This window comes from Arachis hypogaea, chromosome 19 (genome assembly GCF_003086295.3).
Source record: "Arachis hypogaea cultivar Tifrunner chromosome 19, arahy.Tifrunner.gnm2.J5K5, whole genome shotgun sequence".
Taxonomy (NCBI): Eukaryota; Viridiplantae; Streptophyta; class Magnoliopsida; order Fabales; family Fabaceae; genus Arachis; species Arachis hypogaea.
This window is the reverse complement of record NC_092054.1, coordinates 12,315,746-12,326,686: the sequence shown is the minus strand read 5'-3', so window position 1 is coordinate 12,326,686 and position 10,941 is coordinate 12,315,746. Positions and strand designations below refer to the sequence as shown.

Sequence of the window (10,941 nt, the reverse complement as noted above, 5' to 3'; positions counted from 1 at the left end):
AGAGAAGGATGAAACTCTTTTCTCAGTCAAACTGAGAGAGAAAAAGTGAAGTACAATATGATAAGAATGAATGAAGACATTCTCCTAATGCATCTAAAACAACTTTGCATAACCTAATAAATAGCATACATGCTTGAAATCACATGAACAGAATCTTCTCTCACACCAAAGACCATAACAATAATAAAATTCAACAAATGTGTATCTAACCAATCACATCAACTACACAATTTCTCAGGTTACTTTCTATCAAAATGAACTTGTATCTATAGAGAAAAACTACCTACCTTAATTGCCCTAACCTCCTAACAATGACTTCATCCTAAATTTCACAGCAATCAACCACTAAAAAATTCAAAGGCTATTCACTTAGCCATAGCTGATGAGATACTGGGTATGATATTCTCATTCTCATTCAAGAGGAAAGTACACTATTTATATATACTTATCTCAATTCATGTGATATATTAGCATTTTTAAATAAATGAAATGACCTTTAACCCATGATCTGATTTAGCTCTTTCACTTAAAGAAAAGAAAATTGACTTCCAAGACACAAAACTTATATCCAATTGTATTTAATCTGTAATCTATCTCTAGTATCTAATAATAGATATTGATACATTGATATCGATGTCAGAGAAGGCATTTGAAAGAAAACTAATAGATTCCTCATAATTCTTGATATAAAGCCATGCAAGAATGACTAATATAGTAATACCTCTGATAAATAATCCAACATAATTCCTAATATTTAATTAAAAGCAAAACACAAGCTACAATAACCATAGCAAATTAGATTCAATTGATAGAGAAAAGAAAATGCAGTTAACCCAGAAAAAATTATTAGCTATTTTCTGTTAATTTTTTGTATAGACATATAAAGCTCGAGAGATATTGATTTTGAATAAAAGGAAAAGATCATAAAAGGAAATCAATGATAGAATTAACCCATCATACCCTGGTCTTCAACTTCCAGCCTCATCAATCTCCGAATTTGCCACTCTCCTGTTCTTCACAGACCGATAGAACTCCTCACAAAACTCATGAAACTTTGTGTCGGAATCGAAAATTTCTCTATCGGAGAATTATCCTTCAGGAACCTCTGATCACATTGGAGTAGGTGGAGCATCAGTGGCTGTGGCAAACCGGGAACAATGCACTGGCGGGGTATCGAAGGCGGACGGCATGGAAGAGTTCAACGACGATGATTGCGGCGAGAAGCATCGCCAAGGGAGAAGAAGGTGTTGCTAGTTGGGCTTGAAGGGGAATTGTTGGAGATGAAGGACCTGAAACCAAAAAGGTTTAAATAAAAAATAAAATTAAAAATATTACAAAATGGAAAGAAGACGAAAGAGAAGAAGAAGAAAAGAGCTGCGTACCATTGTTGATGGGTGAAGAATCATAAGCCATAGCTGTTTTTCTGTCTTCCTTACCTCTTCTTCTTCCTAACCTCATTTCTTTATTTCCTTCGTTGGACTCTTGGGCTTGAATTTTGTCCGAAAAAGAAAAATCAAAAAAAGAAAAAGTGGGTTAGAAATAACTCTCTTGCTGTCGTACATACCTATTACAATTACCTAATCCCTTTGACTATAGATTTTGAAATCTAATAAATCTATTCTATGAATAGACTGTAAAAACAAAAAGATAAAGAAGAGAATTTTTTTCTAAGAAAATTTTAAATTCTATGAAAATTCTACCTCGGTGATGTTTCCTCTTGAATTCTAGTATGTATAGATTCTAACATCTCCTCAAATTTAAGTGGCACACTTGAGTTTGAAACTTATTTAAAACAACGAAATAAAGAAAAAAATGGTAGAAAACTGATAGAACGGATACAGACGAAACTGCCGCAAGGAAGCGCAGACGGAACTGTCGAAAGAAAACACAGACGAAACGACTACAAGTTAGCGCAGACGAACTGTCACAAGAAAATGTACACGGAACTGCCGTAAGGAAGCGCAGACACAACTGCTGAAAAAATGGCGAATTGCCCAAAAACTGTCGAAAAGTGGTAAACTGCGAAGAGATGGAAAAATATTGGAGGTTGACGAAAAATATTTGGTTTCTCCATGAGAATATGTATGCAGCAGATGACAATGGTGTTTGATTCATTAGATTCGAAAAGACAGAAAACGGAAAGGATAAGCTAATCGGTAAAGTAAAAAAAGTATCAAAAGAGTGACAAAAGATGACTAAATCCCCATTTTGGACCCTAAGATTCACGCTATTATTCATTTTGGTCCCCTAAATTCAAAATTACCTATATTGGTCCTTCAGATTTAAGTCCGGACACCAATGTGGTCCCTCGACTCTTTCCGACGATGACTAGACAAACGGAATACTGAGATGGCACCCTCCCTACCATGCTGGATGATGAGTAAACGACATTGTTTACCCTTGGCACCCAAACAAGTTAGAAATGTCGTCGCTTTATATATGAAGGGAGAAGGAACGATGGAAACCCAAAATAAAGTATTCTTCTTCTTCGCTACTTCCACTATTCTTCATTTCTAACTTGTTTGGGCTTCAAGGGTAAACGACGTCGTTTACTCATCATCTAGCGTGGCAGGAAAGGTGCCATCTCAGCACTCCATTTGCCTAATCATCGTCGGAAAGGATCGAAGGACCATATTGGTGTCCGAATTTAAATATGGAGGACTAATATAGATAATTTTAAATTTTGGAGACCAAATTAAGTAATCACGTGAATTTCAGGGACCAAAATGGAAACTTAGTCATTTATAAAAAAAAATAGCATAAAAAATGTGAAAATACGTTAATTTTATCAGAAAAAACAATCTATCTTCTTTAAGAAATATATCATGGCTCTGATGGACTGATACCATGTTAAAAAAATAAGAGAGAATCACACAAAATTACAGTTATATATTTGTCTTATATATGGTCCTTTCATGCGAAACCTTATGAAGGTTACACAGGAGGCGCTGAGGCATTCCTTCCATATGCCCCTGGCTCTGTAAATTATATATTTCCTTGCTGTTTACGCTATACATCATTCTCATTGAGGAACCTGAACTCAAGAATTTGATTATAAAGTTGATAATTGTGTGGTATTTCTAGATTATTTTTCAAATTATTAGGAGCTGTGAAATCTTACTGAGAATATAAATTAGAAGTGCCGTATATTTGGTACTTTCTAGTATTTTGTCACGTATTTTTAAGTTAAGAGTATAATATCTGAAGAAAATTGAGACTAATTGTCAATAACTGAGTATGATAACTAAGTATGTTGTGTTATCAATAACTAATTACAATATTGTTGTCATCTAATTAAAATAGAAAACAATTTTGTGAAAAGAAGAAAAAATGAGTAGCAGAGTAAATCAACCACAATTTGTGAAAAGAAAAATTTCATGGTTTAATGGTGTTGGTACTCTGCAAAACCATCCAATGACTGGTTTTGCCTAAAATTCTGAAAATCAAACGAGTCATAGAGGTTCAATGTTTAAAAATTCATCCGAAATTCAATTGAAAATGGAATCGGATATAATAAATAGGTGAATTTTACCAAATTTTTAATAAAATAATATATAATTTATCTTTTATGTCATGTCAACTTTTAATTGGATGATATAATTCATAACTTAATTATAAAATAATTCTACCATGATTAAGATATAATCCAATTAAAAATTGATACGTCATAGAAAATAAATTACATATTATTTTAAAGAAGATTTAGTAGAATTTACTAATAAAATAATATATTTATGTATAAAAAATAAATTTCTTTAAAAAAGATTTTTTTTGTGTTTTATTATTATAAATTAATTAACCGTTAAAAAATTGCATCGGATCGATTAGTTAGTCAATTTTTTATCGATTTTTTTATTTAACTAGTTCGTAGTCAATCTATTTTTTATTTGAACCTAATTAATCTAGTGACCGATTTTAGATTAACCCAATTAAACTGGTCGGTTCGACCTGATTCTTATAAACATGGCTTTGCCATTTGATTTAAGAAGCAATTCATTTAGCATTCTTATGTTGCTCATGATTCTATTTCAATTATAAATAAATGTAACTTCTAACTGTTAGCTGTTGTATTATTGCAGCCATTAGCAGGATTTGGGGTGGCTAAAATCCTGGAATCTGGACACCCGGATTACAAAAATGGTGATTTGGTGTGGGGTTTTGTTAAATGGAAAAAGTACAGTTTGGTCCCGTCATCTCAAACTCTTTTCAAAATCAAGCACACGGATGTTCCACTTTCATACTATACTGAAATTTTTGGTATGCAATTTTTTGTTATATATCAAATAAATGACACAGTAAAATATAGAGATAAAAAATTAGAAATTTATATAAAATATGGAAACAATTGAATAACTTTCTTTGAGAATTACAACTTCTCTCTATCACAAGGAGACTACAATAGCATTCTCTCTTGATAAAAGGAGAACACACTTCTCTCTACATATATAGGAGAACACTACTCAAAGAAATATTATGTTATTCTATCTGGATGACTTGATTGAAATGAATTAAAGAAAAACTCAATTTATATGTCAGTCTCTTCAATATGAACCATCCGTCAATTAGAGATATATAATTCTTCTCTTTTTCAACTATTAAAATTCTAAGGTTATAAACTAAGATTGTTTATTACCTTTTATTTTATTTAGTTATTATTTATTTATTTATTTTCTACAATTAGCTTTACTAATTTTCACAATCTTCCACTTAAAGCTAATTTTAATAAATTTTCAAAATTTATGTTGCTCATGTATTCCATAGGCCGTATGAGGATCTACACCATTCAAACTTTTCTGTGTTGATTGATTTTGTCATGGCATCTGCTAGGTTATCTTTAGTGTGAATCTTCTGCATATCAACACTTCCTTCTTCTACTACTTTCCGAACAAAGTGATATTGTACTCCAATGTGTTTTGTTCTTGAATGAAAGGTAGGATTCCTTGCAATGTGCAAGACACTCTGACTGTCACAATACAAAGAAATCTTCTATTGTTTGTGCCCAAGTTCTTATATCAACCTTTGGATCCAAATAGCTTCCTTGCATGCTTGTGTAGCTGCCATATATTCAGCTTCTGTAGTAGATAAAACTACAACAATCTGTAATTTAGATAATCAGTTCACAGCTTCTCCTACAAGTGTAAACACATAACCTGTAGTAGATTTTCGTTTATCAAGATCACCTGCAAAGTCTGAGTCGACATATCCATTGACAATGAATTCCGATCCTTCAAAATATAATGCAACATTCGAGGTCCCTTGATGTATCTCAAGATCCTCTTAACAACATTCCAATGCTCTTTACCCGGATCTGCCATAAATCGACTTACCACCGCAACAATATATGGTCTTGTACAGATCATGGTATACATAAGGCTTTCCACTGCTGATGCATATGGTACTCAAGACATTTTCATCCTTTCTGCTTCACTACTATGGCACATACTTGAGGATAATTTAAAATTCATAGGAAGTAGGGTTGAAATTGGCTTACATTCTTACATGTTGAAGCGTTGCAAGATCTTCTTCAAATAATTCTTTTGCGATAGCCAAATCTTCCTATCTTTTTTGTCTCGGTGAATTTGCATCCCTAAAATCTTGTTTGCTGGTCCCAAACCTTTCATATCAAACTCCCTAGCCAACTGTGCCTTCAATTCTTGGATTTGATCTTTGTTGGGACCTACCACCAATATGTCATCCACATACAACAGCAGAATGATGAAATCATTATCACCAGACCCCTTGTAATAGGTACAATGATCTGAACTAAGTTTGTTGCATCCAAGGCTAATAATGAAAGAATTAAATCTCTTGTACCAACACCTTGGCGCCTGCTTTAGACCGTACAGAGATTTAGTTAACCTGCAAACCAAGTTTTTTTTTCCTTGTTCTTTAAAACCTTTTGGTTGGAGCATATATATCTCTTCTTCAAGTGTTCCATGAAGAAAAGTAGTCTTTACATCTAATTGCTCTAGATGTAAATCAAATATAGCACACATAGCCAAAACAACTCTAATAGTAGTTAATCTCACTACTGGAGAAAATATTTCATTGAAGTCAACACCTTCTTTCTGAGCATATCCCTTGACAACCAATCTTGCACGATATCGTTCCACCTGATCATTACTATCTCATTTGATCTTGTAAACCCATTTGTTACCAATGGATTTCTGACCTGCTGGAAGTTCAACAAGTTTCCAAGTATGGTTCCTATATAATGCCTCAATTTCTTTTTGCATTGCTGTCATCAACATAGAAGCGTTTGGATTGCTCATAGCCTCCATAAAAGTTGTTGGCTCTCTATCTTCTGTCAAAAGACAATATGCATCATGGTTTGTCAAAACATAATTTGAGTACCATGATGGTGTTCTTCTTTGTCGAGTGGATCGACAAACTTCTATGTCATTGGCCTCTGTTCTTGTTCTTCGTGCTGTGGTTCTGCTTCAAAAAGATCCCCTTCTCTGGATTTTTCATCTATTTGAACAGTGGTTATCTCTTTAATAGTACTGTCATTTTCTTGTTCTTTTTGTAATTCATCTTCTGAAAATATCACATCTCTACTGATAACTACCTTGCGGGTAGTGGGATTCCACAGGCGATATCCCTTAACTCCGTCAGCATAACCCAAGAATATACATTTTTTAGACTTTGGGTCCAGTTTTGTTCTTTCCTGGGAATTGTACATCACGTACACAGGACAACCAAATATATGTAAAGAAGAATAATTAGGTGGCTTACCTTGCTACATTTTCATTGGTGTCTTCAACCTAATTGCAGTTGATGGTGACCGATTTATCACATAACAAGCGATTTTAACAGCTTCTGCCCAAAAAAAACTTGGCTAAACCTGCAGTTTGCAACATAGCTCATGCTTTTTCTAGGAGAGTCCTATTCATTCGCTCTGCTATACCATTTTGCTAAGGCGTATATGCAACTGTGAATTATCGTTGAATAGCTGCTTGCTTGCAAAATGTTAGAAAATCACCATCGACATATTCTCCTCCATTATCTGTCCTTAAACACTTGATCTTCTTTCCAGATTCAAGTTCTAATTGTGCTTTGAACTCTTTGAACATCGCAAACACGTCTAACTTCTTCTTGATCGGGTACACCCATAGCCTCCTAGAGTAATCATCAATAAATAATACAAGATATTTTGCTCCTCCTAGGGACATCTCTAGTAACTCCCATACATCAGAGTAAATCAATTCCAATATGTGCTTGCTTCGAGCAGTTAATCTACCAAACGTCAATCTATGTTGCTTGCTTGTAACACAGTGCTTACAAAATGGTAACTTTACCGATTTGAGCCCGGTAATGAGATTACGCTCCACAAGAATCTTCAAGCCTCGTTCTGACATGTGGCCCAGTTTGCGATGCCATGTCATCATCATTTCTTCTTGGCTTACTAAAGTAACTGATGCCTCTGCCTCTTGTAAAGTATCTCCCACAAGCATGTATAGATTTGCTGTAATTTTTTCTGCTTTTATTACCACAAGAGCTCCTTTAACAACTTTTAAGATCTCACCTTCAATATGGGTCTTACAACCAACTTCATCTAATTTCCCAATCGACAACAAATTCTTCTTCAAGTGTTTTACGTGTCTTACCCCTTGAAGTGAACGAATAGAACCATCAAACATTTTTATTTTGACAGTACCCATTCCAACAATTTCTAAGGCATGATCGTTTCCCATAAACACCGATCCTTCCAAGACAGGTTCACATGTACAAAACCAATTACGATGAGGAGTAATGTGCCAGGTTGCTCCTGAATCAACAATCCAAACATCAGTGAGCTGTTTGCTGCCTTTAGAACCAATTGTTGCTTCGCCATACACGATTTCTCCATCATCAGAGGTGTTCGCAACATATCCTTGAGAACTTGATCCTTCTGGAACCTTCTCTATACTCTTCTTATTCCAACAATCTTTCTTGAAGTGCCCTCTCTTTCTCCAATTGTAGCATTTGACCTGCTTTTTACTTTGTGACTTTGGTCTACTTTGACTCTCACTGGAACCACGCTCTGTTGATCTCCCTCTTGTCATCAACAAAGCCTCTGCTTGTTTTGAGCTCTCTAATCTATCTTTCTTATTCTTGTGCCTAGATTCTTCTTCAAGAACCGCAACAGTCATATCATAAAAAAAAGATAATCAGTCAAAATATTATTAGTTAAGCTAATGATAAGCTGATCATATGAATCTGGTAGACTTTGAAGTAAGAGCTCTGCACATTCATTTTTCGCTATGGTATATTCCAATGATGAAAGTTGGGAAAATAGCGTATTTAGATTGTTGATGTGATCCGTTGCCGATATGGACTCACTCATTCGAAGAGTATAAAGTCTTCTCTTCAAGAATATCTTATTGTGAAGTGACTTGACTTCATATAATTTGTGAGAGCATCCCAAATTTACTTTGCTGTCTTTTTCTCTGCTACACTTGATAAAACTGAATCAGCTAGGCCAAGTGTAAGTTTACAACAGCATTGTTATCCATCTCCTTCCATTTTTTATCCGTAATTTCAGTGGGTCTACCTTCAATTGCTGCCACGCAATTGTCTTTTCTCATAATGGCTTTTATCTTCAATTTCTATATGGAAAAATTACTCCCACTAAATTTTAGAATTTCATACTTTGCTGCCATTTTTTTTATGTAGTAACTTGCAGCGAAAGAAAAAAAAATGATCAATCAGCAACCTTTGGCTCTGATACTACTGTTAGGTACCAGACAAATGACACAGCAAAATATAGAAATAAAAAATTAAAAATTTGTATAAAATATGAAAACAATTGAATAACTTTCTTTGAGAATTACAACTTCTCTCTATCACAAAAAAACTATGATAACATTTTCATCGGCCAGTTCTTATTGATTCTTGGAGAATGAAGCACTTGATGTTAGTATAATATATACTTACTGCTTTGATATATCTGTTACATACCGTGTATCTGTTAATCTTCCCAAAGATTGTTTTGCCTTTTTTCTTGCTTGACCTGTTATTCTTATGAATGCAGGTATGCTAGAAATGACTGCTTATGCTGGTTTCTTTGAAGTTGGGCTTCCTAAGAAAAGAGATAAGTTTTGTTTCTGCAGTTGCTCAACTTGTTGGCCAATTTGTGAAATTAACCGGTTGCTATGTTGTTGGAAGTGCTGAAAGTAAAGACAAGGTATTATTCATCTCATCTTATACATGACTTCGTATATGGTAAAGGATAAGTCTAGTTAAGACAATAATAAAAATCAGCCAATTCAACAACTAGCCAACATGGATTTTATTAACCCATTTTTATCAAGTACATGAAGTCTACTTAGTCAAATGAACATATCGCTCTTTATGTCTAAGAATCAAATGTTGCGCTTATCAATGTTTGTTAATGCTTCAAGATTGTTTACAAGTGATCATATTTTGTATCAGCTGCTCTAACCCCCAATGCTGTAAAGGATATGATTGGGAAGACCTGAAATCAATCCACTCATTTTAAACGGGTGGATTCTAACATAACTATACTACAGTAATTACGATAGGTAAGCGTTAAAATTAAAGTCACACTTGTTTTTATATGAAAACACTTGTATTTAAACGATATGTAAAAAAATAGAATTGAAATTAGTGCATCCAAGATATTGAAAATTTTAAATTTTTTAAAAAATGAGAAAAAACTAGTGAAGGAATTAGTCTGGTGCAGAACATTCAATTTTAGAGAATAAAATGAATTACTTAATGCAAAGTGAGACACTAATTTAGTGCATCTACAATGATGACATAATGGATGACACATAGACGAATATGGTTGCGACACGTGGTACAAACAGACATGTGGCCAAATAGCATTGTGACACGTGGCACACCCATCCACATCAGTATGCCATGTGTCACTGGTCAACAAATCATCATACATTACACGTGGCCAAATAATGGAATGACACGTGTCACTAACGGGCCACATTATCAAGCCATGTCATCACGTCATTAATGGAAAATGGGTCAAAGACTAATATGGTGTATTTTTGTCAATCTCAGAGACGTAGTTGGTGCAATTGGAATCTCAGGGACGATTTTGGAGTTTAATTCTAGTTATACTAGAATGACTCCTTCAGATTTGTTCGCCAGGTTATTTTACCTAATTATTCTTCACCCGGATGCTAATCTTTCCACAACAAGGTGGATTTATTGAAGAATAAAATTGGATTTGACAATGCTTTTAACTACAAAGAAGAGCCAGACCTCCATGCTACATTGAAAAGGTTTCTGAGATAAAAATTTGAACAGCCATGAAAGAGTTGACTAGTTTAGTTTCCTTTTAACAACTACACACTAGTGAATAATATCGACTCTCACCATTTTACAAATCAGATACTTCCCCTAAGGCATTGACATTTACTTTGAGAATGTTGGAGGGAAGACACTTGATGTCGTGCTGTTAAATATGAGAATCCATGGCCGAATAGTGGTATGCTGATTGATCTCGCAGTACAATTGTGATCAACCTGAACATGTAGCAAATCTCATAACTAAGCGGATTCATATGCAAGGTTCTGCTGTCCCCGATTACTATCCGAGGTATGCCAATTTCTTGGAGTATGTGGTGCGGAAAATCAAAGAAGAGAAGATTGTGTATGTGGAAGACATAGCTGAGGGCCTTGAAAACGGCCTTGCTGCTTTGTTTGGCCTTTTCAATGGTCGCAATGTTGGCAAACAAGTTCTTGTTCTTGCTCGTGAATGAATGTCTGAGACATCTATAATGTCATTCTAAATTCTGCCACATTTTATGATAGAGTAAAGTTGGTGGTAATGAAGACTTTTACGTAGTTGACAATTAAAAATTATTAGATAGTCATTTAATTAAATTTGTCAAATTATTTAATAAATTTTAAATATTAACTTCATCTAAAGATAACTGTACCTGAATTTTTACATAAGTTATTAGGGCCAAATTCTAAT

The 10,941-nt window shown here is 34.2% G+C and overlaps 1 pseudogene; it reads left to right on the top strand.

The window, feature by feature from the left end:
• Window positions 1–3,385: 3,385 nt before the first annotated feature.
• On the top strand, window positions 3,386–10,723 carry LOC112777913 (NADP-dependent alkenal double bond reductase P2-like; annotated as a pseudogene).
• The last annotated feature ends 218 nt before the right edge of the window (window positions 10,724–10,941 follow it).